Consider the following 15,064-nt stretch of genomic DNA (forward strand, 5'->3'; position numbering starts at 1 on the left):
TTGTTAATGCCTCTAATTTAGAAAGAGACTAGAATCTTAAGATCAAATTCTACATCTACAGTGTAGACATCTAAGTTAACCACTAGATCAATGGAGAGGAGCTAGCACATTAACTGTGCTTTCATCAACTTTCATCCTTTCATTTGAAAGTTGATACCTCAAATATATATTACTCAGCTGAATTTTATTCAATCATTTTCAAAATTATTTGCACTGCACTGCACTTCAAGAGAACTCACAAAAAGGTAATCTTACAGGGTGTGATAGGTACAAGATTCCTTCCAGCAAGGTCATGTGTTAAAGATTAATAGCGTCTCAAAACACGATTGTGCAAATTATGAAGAAATAATTTCTGGTTCAGAAAGTCTCTAGGCTACAAATTGTCAGAATTTAAGAGCACATTCATGCCAATCTGTGATAAATTTTTCCTCATTCTCTCTTTATAGATAGTAGGCTAAAGGGACCTTAGTCCTCATCTGATATTGGCAGCATATTTATAGGTAAAAAGTTTCCACCAATGATCACTTTTACCCTGATAATCACCAATGATAAATTTTTTATCATAATTTCATCTAATTCCAAGAGCTTATTTGGTCCACAAGCCAATCAAAAATTTGGACAGATAGCATTTATTCTTCATTTTTCCATGGATCTAGTTCAATTAAAAGTACGTTCTGTTTTACTGAGCTGAAATTGCAGAAATAGCAACAGCAGTGATAAAAATGGTGTTAAAAATATCCAATAGACCCTTTCATAATAAAATTTCTGTATTCAAAATAACATAAAATGTATTATTTAAAGTTTTTATTTTACTAGTTTCTGAAGAATGACAGCAAGGAAAATTGGAGAACCTTTCCCTAGTAACCAAGGCAGATAACACAAAAATAAATAAATAAATAAATAAATAAATAAATAAATACATGGAAATAAAAAATTCTAGACCATTCCTTAGGAAGCATTTAATCAAAATATGTCAGGAATCACCTGTTATACTGTTTTCTCAGTTGTATACTTAAATCAGATTCCTAGACTTAATTCAGGGCATTCCATGCACTTTGAAAATATATGGTGTGTGCAAAATATTGGTGATTAATGCTGTCTCAGAATATCTTCACAAAACTCTCTTTATCCATACTCTGACTTGACAAATTAACACTGAACATTGCGTGAGGATAGCCCTACTTAAAGTTCAAAGGTCTGCCTAAGTATCACAGTACGTAATTACAGCCTTCCAGAAAAGAAGGGAATACAGTCAGCTGTGGGAAGAGTTACAATGCTGACTACTTATCAGTTCAGTTTCTTCTTTTGTATGAAATTAGCTCACTTTTTTTTTTTTTTTTTTTTCCCCTAGTTTTGGACATATTAAGGACAAGAACCCCATTACATATTATTATTCAAATACCCCTGCCTAAATATAATAATATTCAGGAGGCAGTGACAAGTGTCCTGGCAATGTCATGAGACGTTCCTGTTTCCAGCTCTCCTCCCTGCTGCTTGTCTCAACGGCATGCATTGCTTCAGCATTAGTGTAAGGCCTTCAGCTTTCAGATACTCTCTCATTATATTTGATATATTAGCTTCAATTCTAATTATATTGTATTATAATGTCTTATCTTGCATTCCAATACCATACATAGTAAATTAATTTGTTTCTCCTCAGATCGTTGCTGCTGTTTTTAATTATTTGGGGTCCTCTGTTTCCCTTTTGCGGTGGCACGGATCTGCAGATCCCTCTGCCCTGCTAGTCATGGAACCAGGCTGAACCAGCCCATAAACCAATGACAAGTAAAGGTGGGAAGACTGAAGAAAGAGCTGCTTATCCACCAAATATATCAAATTTTCAAGAAGTTTCATATGAATAGAATAGATTCTAATTCAGAATTTTGTTCTTTCATGAATAATCATTATTCTCTTAAATAAATAAATACATAGCTAAATGTATTGTAACACAGATGATGAACTTATAACATATATATGCTTTGACTTTTGTGTATTAATTAATAAGCATGTATTTTTAATTGTTTAATCCTCATTAGTTAGGACTCTCATTATTAAAAATAATGATTATCTTACTTGGTATAATTCTATAGGCTACCAACCTATTTCTTTTCTACATTCTATAATGTATAGAAAGTAAAGAACAGAAACAAACAAACAAATCAGTTAAATGAAGATTACCTTACTAGAAGATAATATTTTCTACTGCTAGTAGTTTGAATTTTCTGCTTTGTTTTCTATATTTCTATGGAAAATGAAGATTTTCTAGCACAACCTCTGTGTCCTTTTCACATTATTTCCTATGAATATCTAACGATTGTTTCACAGCAACAGTCTAGAGGGCCTTAATGTTCCATTCGGTATAACACATAGATATTCTTCTCAACAGTGGTCATGGTTTTTAGAGGATATATTGAGTTTCAGTAACATGTATGGGTACATGCTATTTGTTTTGCCCTATACATTTCAATAAAAGTTATTAGAGAATTAATTCTGCAGTCAGGTATTTATTTTGTTCATCATATTTTCAGTATCCGTCTTTTAACCTAGCAACAAGTTTTATTCTATTGGCTTTCTTCTACACAGATATCTACTATACATATAGCCATTTTGCATAATCTGCCAAGGGTTGCACATCTGCAAACATAATAGCTAATTTTACCAGATAGATGGTGCTATGATTCTTTATATCAAAGGGCAAACTCCAGCCATAAAAGCCGACTGTATCTCTTCACAATTTATTCTGAAAAGCAGCTGGCATTTTTCCCCTCTCTGCTCTGAGGGAGCTCACAGAATAATAGGTGAAATGTCAAGAATAATTAAGAAAAATGACAGTGTTATACTCCGGCACAAGAAATTCATCTTTTCAGCTCTGATCTTCCTGCCCACCTTCCCTTCTGCTTTTAAATGTCATCTCTGTTCTCAAATTATTTAGAATAGGTCTTGAAAGAGGGTAGAATATTTTTAGGTAATTTGACACACACTTTGGGTTGAAATTCTGATGGCCATTTCTCTCTACATTCCTCCATCTAAAAATACTTCTACAACTGTATTTAAAAGTGATAAAATTAAGTTCACATGTTTGAGTTTCATGGTACAAATGGAGAAGGGAGTTCAAGACCAGATAACCTATTCTTTCCTCCTTGTATGAAAATGATTGCTGAACTATATCATACACTTTATTTTACATTCACTCCATTGTCTCTTTGCTCTCTTGTCTATACCTCGATAAAACTTTTGTCTACTTAATGGAATTAAGATGTGCAGAAAACACCAGTTCAGGTTCATTGTAAAATACTTCAGAACCCACTCCTGCTTCAGTTTTACAACACAAATTTATTACAAAGAAATAACTATCATAAGTAGCTTGCTTTTAGTGTGGGTTGTTATTTTGTTTTGTTTTGTATTGTTTTGTTTCGTTTTGCTTTGTTTCTAATCTATTTTTACAATTGCATCTTTATTGTTTTTTTATATTATTTACTGTAGAATAAAGTCTTGATAGATATCTACCTTTCTCTGGTGGCTTGTATTTGGAGCAGAAAATGAAAACAGAAGGAAGCAAGAGAAATAGAAAAAAATAAAACAAATAACTGTAGTAGTTCTACAGATTGATACAGATTATAGATAAAATTATGAGAAAACTTTAAATTATAATACATTTATTTCCCCCCTTAATATTATTCATATCTTCTTGTGTGGTATACTTAGGCCAGTTTCTCCAGTTTCACCTTTTCTATCTTGCCTAGGTCTTAGTCTGTGTAGTTATGTCAGAACTCCTTCTAAAAGTTTGGGAATTTTCTCACCTGCACAAAACATTATTATGCCACAATGGTGTATTAAAACTAGGCTTTGGATCATAGAAAGTTGAGCTTTGTATTGTAGGAAGAAACCAGACTGGTAGATGAGGGAAAGGCTGTTGATGTTGTCTACCTGGACTTCAGCAAAGCCTTTGACATGGTCTCCCACAGTGTTCTCTTGGGAAAACTGGCTGCCTGTGGCCTGGACAGGTATACTCTTCTCCAAGTAAAGAACTGGCTAGAGGGCTGTACCCAGTGGGTAGTTGTTAATGGAGTTAAGTCCAGCTGGCGACTGGTCACCAGTGGTGTCCCCCAGGAGCTGGTACTGGGGCCCATCTTGTTTAATGTCTTTATTGATAATCTGGAGGGGGGCATTGAGTGTATCCTCAGTAAGTTTGCAGATGACACCAAGTTGGGAGGTAGTATCAATCTGCCTGGGGGTAGCGAGGCCCTTCAGAGGGATCTGAACAGGATGGATGACTGGGCTGGAGTGAATAGGATGAGACTCAACAAGGCCAAGTGTCAGGTTCTGCACTTTGGCCACATTGGCCACATTGGCCCAATATCCAAATTTGGCCACTTTGGCCCATGCAGCGCTGTAGGCTTGGGGCTGAGTGGCTAGATGACTGTGAAGAGGAAAGGGACCTGGTGGTGTTGGTCAGTGCTCAGCTGAACATGAGCCAACAGAGTGCCCAGGTGTCCAGGAGGGCCAATGCCATCCTGGCCTGCATTAGAAATAGCAATGCAAGCAGGAGCAGGGAAGTAATTGTCCCCCTGTACTCAGCACTGGTGAGGCCGCACCTCGAGAACTGTGTTCAGTTTTGGGCCCCTCACTACAAGAAAGACATGGAGGCCCTGGAACATGTCCAGAGAAGGGCAACAAAACTGGTGAGGGGTCTGGAGCATAGGTCTTATGGGGGGTGGTTGAGGGAGTTGGGATTGTTTAGGCTGGAGAAGAGGAGGCTCAAGGATGACCTCATTGCACTCCACAACTTCCTGTAGGGAGGTTGTGATGACAAGGGTGTCGGCCTCTTCTCTCAGGCAACAAATAGGACCCGGGGAAATGGCCACAAGTTGTGCCAGGGGAGATTTATTTTAGTCATAAGGAAAAACATTTTCTCTCAAAGAGTCGTCAGGCACTGGAATGGCCTGTCCAGGGAGGTGGTGGAGTCACCGTCCCTGGCAGTGTTCAAGAGGTGTCTGGATGAGATACTACAAGATATGGTTTAGTAGCTTGTGGTAGTAATGGTGATAGGAGGGCAGTTGTACTAGATGATCTTTTAGGTCCTTTTTAACCTTGTGATTCTATGATTCTAAGGGTTGTGGTTTAGTTGTAAATTATTGGTAGCAGGTGGACAATTGGACTTAGATGACCTTGCATGTCTTTTCCAACCTTTGTGATTCAATGGTTCTATCATTCTAAGGTAAAATTGCTTTATTATTATTATTATTATTTTTTTTCCCCCAAGAGTGTGTCCTGATCATCACAGAAGTATGCGGGTATGAGGGAGGAGAGAAGGAAATGAGAAAAGAAAATGGAAATACCTTTTTCCACCTCATGCTGAAGCTCTGTCACTTCAGTGCAAAGCTCCTGAGCCCAGAAGAAAAAAAAAAAAAAAAAAAAGGAATTTAAACAAAGCTTAGAGTTAAGAAACAGCTCTGTTAGGGCTTTTTAGTTATTTTCTCCTTCTGTATTTTGAACCTTAGGTCCATATTAGATAACTATTTGGCATTATGACATCATTCTTTCAGTATTTATGCCACCTGAGAAGCCTTTGTCCTTACCTATCACTCAACCTATACAGCAAGGATTCCTTAAAAAATGATGCTGCACATCATCCCATTTTTGTACTGGTAATAGATCTAGTATTGCTAGTGCAGAGGAAACTGGGGTTCACTACATTTCAGTCAGCAAAAGAATTCTTCATTCAGAGACTTGGAAGCAACTCAGTGTATCACACAGAACTTCTTATCTTTCCATGAACATTCCCAGTATTTTATTTCTCAGGGGAAATAAGCTAGAACAGTGAAATGAGAATAAGTTATAAGCTTCTGCCTTGTGTATTTCGGATCTATTCACCTTCTTGTCTTCACTATGAACAGCTGTAAGCAATCCTTCAATCCATCAGTTAAAAGTCTCCAGCTTGTCATACTCTTATTTATTAACCTATGGCTTTTTTATCACTATGACTGTATCTTTATCTAGTAGTTTTTCACTTTTTTGCTTACGGCTAAACTGAAAGCTAGAAAGAAACCACAGCCTCACATAATGTTCAAAGCCAGTTTAAATGAGTATATAAATGATTAGCAATGGCAGTGGCCCCACTTCCTTAAAAGATGCTGAAGAGTGGAAATATTTCAAAATAACAAATTCTTTTTAATTACACTTCATGGTACCTTTTATTACCTTAGATTTTAAAATGTTGATATGTGCTCTCAGAAACAGACACTGGTTAATTTTTTTTTTTTTTCATCTGTTGTTTTGTGTTAGTCTTTATTCATGCACAAAACCATTCTTTTTATTCACTGATCTAGATCAACAATGTTTGCAGGTGTTCTGTGGTATGTTAGGAGTCATGTGATCTCCCAGAGTTTTTGTACAGAATAGTATAAAAAAAGTATTAGGCTTAGAAAAAGAAGATTGACTTATCATATTTACAGGAATATTCTGGATGACAAAGATATCCAGATTGACTATATGGAAGTAGGGAGTGTGCCAGCATTTTAACTGAGATTTTTGAACTAGCCAAAACATATGCTGATGCTTAGTTCCTCTTAGTATAAAGAGAACAGCAAGCAGAAGCATCATTGCTAGTATCTTTGTCCTGATCTGAAAGATAACAGCTTTGTCCTGATAATGCCTGGATGATCGATTCCATCTGTATGTGTTCCATCACTTTTCTTACAAAATCCCACTTTGCGGTGTTTAATTTTGAGATAATTAATTTTCAGTTCTTCCACTGAATAGCTCCTCCCTCTTCCAGTGAATTTGAGCATTCTAAGCTTCAGGTTGTCTCAAATTGCCCTCCTGCCCTTCTCTGTTTCTGTGCACAGTCAGGTATCCAAATATAACCTAGACACAGACATGATGTGTTTGTTTGTCTCAAGTTCAGAGAATGGTCCCTAGACCATTTTATTTATTATCTTAGACACAAGTAAATGTTCTATTATACTCTCTATATCCTCTTTCCTCCACTCATTATTCTGCTACTAGATTTCCAAACCACTTCAGACACTCTTGTATTAGAAGAGGGATATTATTGCTTTATTCTAATGAACTGAAAAGCTGCTGATGAATGGTGCCTGGTGTTTTTTCTATATGTGGCTTATTGCTGGAGAAATTATCAAAACATCATGCTGCAAGTAACTTCAGCAAAGCGCTGCTTATTTCAATTTTTACTTGAAGCCAAAATACATATTATTATTACTGTTCAAACACAGTTTGATCTAGACACAAAGGTACTATGTTTCAAAATTATCTGACTGGAAGCTGCCTTTCATTATTTAAATAATATATATATATACATGTATATATTACTTCATGTCCTATAAGCCATCAAAATATGAACTTACCTCAGTATAATCACTACTGGTAAATCACTAACTCTTATAGAAATTATTTATATCTATATCTATCTATCTATATATGACAAATTATGATCTTTTTTCTCAATCACTACTATTTTATGTCAGTTTCCAAAATATTATTATAGCAGATACATATTTTTAATATCAAGACAGTTGTCTTGAGCTGCTGTCCATAATTCATACAATTACAATGCCATAATGCCATTTAATTTAATTTAAACTTAATATTGATCTTGTTTACTTATTTTATTTTACTTTTCTCTCTCGCTCCAAACTTTGGTGAGAATAGGTTTAATAATACATGATTTTTCTTGTTTGTTTCCTTGTTTGTTCTCCTCCAGTTCAAATGGATAATTGATTTTAAGCTTATTAGTTATTACAAGAATGTCCATCACTTAAAGCCTTTAGAAAATTTAATTAAAAGCCACACATTTAATGTAGGCCCTTTCAGGAATTTTCTGACAGACCTACACTTTTCCCAGTTCTATATATCCCCTGTTTTTTACAAAATCCTACATTATTAGTTTCCGACTAGATTGAAATCTTTCTTATTATTGACTTCTGAGTAGATAATTGGAATGACCCTGAAAGCCACATGAATTTTGCATCCAACAAATGAATATTATGTTCATTGCCAGACATAGCATCGGTTACTGAAAGGAATGTTTGTTTGTTTGTTACTTAATTTTGGCAAATATCTTTGTTTTGCTTGCCTTGCCTGTAAAATACAGATGTTTTTTGTTACAGAGATAAATACAACTGGATACAGAATCCCAGTCAGCAAAAAATAGGTAATAATTTTATAACTTACCAGAACCAAAAATACACAATAAGGAGAAAAAAAAAAGTACAAACAAACAAACATATAAATAAACCAACCACTAGGTATGGTTTCACATATCTCTAAAGCAAAACAGTTCATCCTGATGACCTGAAAGGGTTTATGGTTGGTTTGTTTCTTTTTTTGTTTTGTTTTTTTGTTTGTTTTCTTTTTCTTTTTTTTTTTTTTTTTCCATATAGCTATTCAGCGATTCATAATGATCCAAATGTATGGATGGCAGGAAGATTTTCAGCTGTCCTTGAAGTCTCATATATTGACAGCTTCTAAAAAAAATCAATGTGTGATACATATACTGGATAGAGAAATATAAATTTGAAATTATGCATTATTGTACATGTAACCAACTTTTATAACATTTATTTTGTATTGTATGCAATAACTGGTTTTTATTGTCAGATAATTTCAAACTGGAAATTCAGATCTGGGAAATGAGCAATAGATAAAGGAGATCACTGCACATAATCACAAGTGTTTTGATAAAATTGCCTGAAGGAGATGTGTCAAAAATGGAAACTAAGTGACAGATGAGAAATATTAAGCAGTAGCACACACATATTGAATATTAGAAAGCCTAAAATATGGAATAATACACAACCAGCATTGTTACTGAGAAAACCTTAACTGTATATGAATAAAGAAGAGAACAAAAAACAACAACAACAACAAAAAAGTACCATACAAAAAAGACTAAACAGTTTCAGTGAAATTGTCAATGATAATCAGATGATAATCAGATGAACAACACAAATCCTACTAGCTCTGAAGAGTTTAAAAGTCAAGTAAGAACAAAAAAATAAATTGAGAAGTAATATTGAAGAAAACTTTTGAGATTCAGGGAGAAAGTATCCCTGCACTTATAGGACCGGAGGGAATAGCCTCGCACTGTGCCAGTGGAGGTTCAGATTGGACATTAGGAAAAAATTATTCTCCAAAAGAGTGATCAGGTGTTGAAATGGGCTACCCAGGGAAGTGGTTGACTCACCATCCCTGGAGATATTCAAGAAATGTTTAGATGTGGTGTTAAGAAACATGATGTAGTGGGAAAATAGTGATAGGTAGATGGTTGGACTAGATGATCTTGGATATTTTTTTGTTTCTAACCTTGATAATTCTATGATTCTTTTTTCTTTAAGTTCTCAAAAATGCATTGGTTTCAAGTCATGTTTAGACTCTGCTTACACTAACACGTAAAGCTACTGGTACCTTCTTTGTTTAATATTTTTTTAATTAATATTTTTAGAGTGCAATTCAGCTTTTGAATCCAGATTAACTTGGATTTCAATCCAAGGGAGGTTGAGGATCCTGAAATAGCAAAGATTTTAAGCAATGTTTTTTTGTTTGTTTGTGTTGTTGTTTTGTTTTGTTTTTGTTTTGTTTTGTTTTGTTTTTCCCAGTATATACACCCAGCACTGAGGATGTTAACTGCCACAAACCCCATTTTTTCTCTTCATTTTTTACTTCTTCTTTAGATGGTTATATCATTACAGTCTATTCCACTTTTAGAAGGTTTTTAAGTCTTCAGCAATGCAACATTATGACTCACAACACTTAGGGGCGTGTATTTGAAAGTCCTCTTCAGAGACACATTGTTCACATTTGTCTTTGAAAACTTATGAAAAATGGATGAGGTTCAAAAGACCAACCAACCAGCCAAGCAACCAAAAAAAAAAAAAAAAAAAAAAATAGAAACATAAACAAATGAAAAAGTGCAAAAGTGCAAGATGTCTACCTTTGAAATAGAAAAAGCTAGAGAACAGGTTAGAAGGGAATAAATATTGACCAGCTAATCAACTTTATTTTCCAGAAAAGTACTGGAACAAATAATCAAATAAAATATTTGTAGCTACACAGAAAATAACAAGGAAGTAAATAACATCAACATGTTAAAACCAAGTTCTGTCAAACAATTCTCCTTTATGGTATGACAAGGTAGCAAATACTGTAGTTAGCTGTTGTAAAATCTGTAGAATTCTCGCATCTTCATTTTTCAAAGGCTTTTTATGTAACTGTTAATGTGCCTTGCCAAATAGCTAGATTGTATTTCATCAGGTTTCTGCTTAGCAGCCAATGGTACTGATTAATAATGACTTGGACAATACAATAGAAAGGCAAGATTAGAAGTGAAACTGATCTTAAACTGGAAAGGCAGCATGGTAAAATAAGATGCTGCCTTTTACGACTATGTGCAAAGTCTTGCAATTAGGTAGAAATAATCATCTGCACAAATATAGACTAGGAAACAACAGTTTGAAAGCAGTTATAGCAAAAGATCTGGGAATTTTAATGTCTCAGTAATGTTTCCTTGAATCAAATAAAGAAAATATTTCAGTGGATATGCTTAAAATATTATCAGTACCTATATTAGGGTCTTAGTGGCAGCCAAATAAAGTGATTATTTGAAATGCTCTGACATTAATTTCTTCATTTCTAGATCAACTGAAGAAGAGTACAGTTTTCCTCTCCATATTATAACTACCAATATGCAAGCCTCAGATACCATGGGTGATTTTAAATTACACTGAGTGCTTACATTTAAACAAACAAAATTGATGCCTAAGTCTTTAAAGGTGAGCTATATGGTTACATGTAGTCAGTGGAAATCTAACCAATATGGACAGCAGAGGTAGGGGTTGGCTCTCTTAAACAAATGCCCTGAGATAATCAAATGATTCAAACAATACCTACAGCTGTGATATAAGGACTCAGAGGAGACGTTTGCCATCTTGCAGTTATGGACAAGAAACACTATCCCAGAGTATTCCAAATGACAGAAACACCTGTTGAGATTATTTGGCTTAAACCTTCATACCTTTCTTCTGCTTTAGACTGAATTAGATAGCTGTAACTGGCTCTTTTTCCCAGATAGTTACTGTAAATGAAGCTTTCTAATATGCCTGTTAGGTGCTTAGGTACCTTCATAATTATAAAAAGTTAGCTGTCCACAGTTCCACAAGACCCTAAAGATTTTCCTCTACCCTGCTCGAGTGATCCATAGACGTCAGCAGGACCAGTCTGCAGCTCTCCAGTTCTGCCCTGTCCAGACACAGGTACCACTGAGCCAGACCCACTCAGAGGCCCAAATCCCAGACCAGTCTCAGCTTGTCCCTGTGATCAGGGAGATGCCCAGCACCCTAAAGATCTGCCCTGGTACCCTGCACTTGCCTTGATCCCTACCAAGCCCTGTCCTGACAGGTCCCATGAAGAGTTCCCTAGTTCCCAGACCACAGGGATACCCAACCCTGTGAAGCACCTTAATATCTCCAAAAATTATAATAATGTCACAATGATAATTTTAGACTGAAAAAGTGAAAAATAAGATGAAGCCTCCAACTAGTTCCTGAAATTCACTATACAATGTTGATAATAGTAGAAAATTGATTTTTCAACTCCAAGGTACATGTCCTGATTTCAGCTGGAATAGAGTTAATTTTCTACTGAGTGATTGCTATGATGCTGTCTTTTGAATTTAGGAGAAAAAACAAAGCCGATAATACACTGATGTTTCTACTGTTACTGAACAGTGCTGCACAGAGTAAAGGATATTTCTACTTCTTGTTTTGCCATAGCAGGATGGAGGCTAGGGGTACTCAGGATGCAAGGAGGTGGCTGAACCAGGACATCTGACTTGCCAAAGGGCTATTCCATACCATAAGATGCCACAAGGAATTATAACACTGGGAGAAGTTGACTGGGCAGAGAGGACACTGTCACTGCTTGGAGATTGGTTGAGACTGTTCAGTGAGTGATGAGCAATTTCTTTGTGCATCACTTGTTCTATACATATTTTTTTTTAATCATAGTCATTATTATTATTTCCTCCCTTTTCTGTTCTATTAAGCTGTCTTTATCTCAACCCACCTTTTGCATTTATTCTCTCCCCTGCCCCACAGAGAAAGAGAGCAAACAGATTTGTGGTGCTTAGCTACTTAGTGGGTTAAACAACAAGAGTACAGAACTTCATTCAGGAAAAAAAAAATGTGTCTAACCAAAATATTTTATTTCCTGACTAGTAAAAATGTAAATGCACTGATATACTGAAATTTAGGTCAGAATGAATTAGGCAATATATAAAAATAGACTGATGTAAATATGCAAATTAGTAATTTTGTATCTCACTAACGAGTTTTTTAGAATTATACAGATGGTTATTTCATCTATGCCTCATGTGATAAGTGGGTGTTCAAGTTCTAATGAAACTAAACCTTACTCCTGATCAACAAAAAGCATCTGTTCTTGTCACTATAAATGCAGCAATCCAGTGCCAAAATGAAAACCATAAGGAACTCTCATCCCTCTTCAAACTCATTAATGGGAAGTAACTGTTTTATAAGATAGAAGAATTACTGCTTACGATAATTAGTACTGTAGAGAACTTCTGCAAAATTCTGAAACTCTGCAGGTAATTTTAGACTGTATTAGACCTGACACCTACAAAGCTGAATGCAGGTGCCCACAGCAGTAGATTTTCTATATTTTTTATTTGTATATTAGTATTATTAATTATTAGCCAATGAGTATTAATTAAGAATTAACCAATGAGGTTGTTAAGGCATACTCCAGATACCTCAGCTTAACTATAGAAATATTACTTGGTGTTCAATATTGACATGACTTGGTATAACTGACGTCATCTAACTGCAATTCTATAAAACCTTTGGCATAGTGCCATACCACATTCCTATCTCTAAAAAACAAACAAAACAAAACAAACAAACAAACAACAACAACAACAAACAGATTTGAAGGCTGAAGTATTTGTTGATATGGATGTAGTTGAATAGTCATAGCTAGAAGGCTGTGGTCAATGGCTCTATGTCCAGGTGGAGGCCAGTGAAGGGGTACCATCCAAAGGAGGCTGAGACTGCACAAGCCTGAAAAGTGGGCCTACGTGGACCTAATGAGGTTCAACAAGGCCAAGTGCAAAGTGTTGCACTTGGGTTGGGGCAATCCCAGATATGAATATAGATTGGGAGAAGAATTCACTGAAAGCAATCCTGCAGAGAAGGACTTGATGGTCTCGGTGAATGAAAAGCTTGACATCAGTCAGCAACATGCACTTGCAGCCCAGAAGGTCAACTGTTTCCTGAGCTGCATCAAATGAGAGGTGGCCAGCAGTGTGAAGGAGACGATTGTCCTGCTCTACTCTGCCCTTCAGAAGCCACATCTAGAATACTGCATTCAAGCCTGAGGTCCTAAATACAGGAAGGATGTGGAGCTGTTGGAGTGGGTTCAGTGGAGGACCACAAAGATAATCAGTGGATTGAAGAACTTCTCCTATGAAGAAAGGTTGAGGGACATAGGCTTGTTCTGCCTGGGGAAGAGAAGGTTCTGGGGAGACCTCATTACAACCTTCCAGTACTTAAAGAGAACCTATAATCAGGAGGAAGATTTTTTACATGGGCAAGCAGTGATAAGACAAGGTGGAGTGGTTTTAAATTAAGAGAGGAAATTTAGATGAGATGCTAGGAGGATTTTTTATTATTATTATTTTACTCAGATTGTGATGAGACACTGTAACGGGTTACCTAAAGAATCATGAAGGTTGGAAAACACCTCTAAGACCATCTAGTCCAATGTCCACCTGCCAGCAATATTGCCCACTAAGCTGTACCCCTAAGGGCTACCTTCTACCCTTTCCTTAAAGACCTCCAGGGACCGTGACTACACCACTTCCCTGGGAAAAGCCGTAGTTGCCCTATCCCTGTAGGCATTCAAGACCAAGTTGGATGGGGGCCCTGTATAGCTTGATGGTGGCAAAGGATTGGAACTAGATGATCTTTAAGGTCTCTTCCAAACCAAATCATTCTATGATTCTAGATTCTGTGATTCTATGATTTGTTAAATTTTGGCAGATAACTGATGTTAATGTAGTAAAAGGTTTTACTTTGCTTCATTTGAATTGCTTTAAAATGATTTTTTTCTTTTCTTTTTATTTTTTCCCCTCAAATATTCTGCAGGCTATTAATACATACAGTAACATAAATCATGATATGCAGTAGTCAGAGTCATCCATTTGTGCTTAACAGCTCCAGACTGTATACCAATTGATGACATATAAATTCTATAAAAGATGTATTTTTAAGTACTAACATCTTCAGAAATTGAAAAAAAATATTACTAAGAGAAGTTCTGAAGCTTTTACATTAGAACTGAATGCATTTCCATTACATTTATCAAGGATCAGTGTTGGGAAAGGTGCTATTTAACATCTTTGTTGGCAACATGGACAGTGGGATTGAATGCATTCTCTGAAAGTTTGCAGATGACATCAAGCTGAGTAGTGCAGTTGACATGCTAGAGGGAAGTGATCATAGAATCATAGAATTGCTCAGGTTAGAAAAGACCTTAAAGATCACTGAGTCCACCCACAATCTAACCATACTACCGTAATTCTAGAAACCCAGAGCTAAATCATGTCCCTGAGCACCACATCCAAACGGTTTTTAAACACATTCAGGGATGGTGACTCAACCACCTTCCTATTCCAGTGCTTAACACCCCATTCTGTAAAGTTTTTTTTTCTGACACCCAACCTAAACTTACCCTGGCACAACTTGAGGCCATTTCCCCTTGTTCTGTCACCTGTCACCAGTGAGAAGAGACCAACCTCTCTCACACTGCAGTCACCTTCCAGGTATTTGAAGAGGGCAGTAAGGTCTCCCCTCAGCCTCCTCTTCCCCAAACTAAACAGTCCCAGTTCCTTTAGTCACTCCTGGTAGGACATATTCTCCAAGCCCTTCACAAGCCTTGTTGTCCTTCTTTGGACCTGCTCTAACACCTCAGTGTCCTTTCTGAACCAAGGTGCCCAAAACTGAGCACAGTACTCAAGGTGGGGCCTCAC

This window comes from Gallus gallus, chromosome 1, assembly GCF_016699485.2.
Source record: "Gallus gallus isolate bGalGal1 chromosome 1, bGalGal1.mat.broiler.GRCg7b, whole genome shotgun sequence".
Lineage (NCBI taxonomy): Eukaryota > Metazoa > Chordata > Aves > Galliformes > Phasianidae > Gallus > Gallus gallus.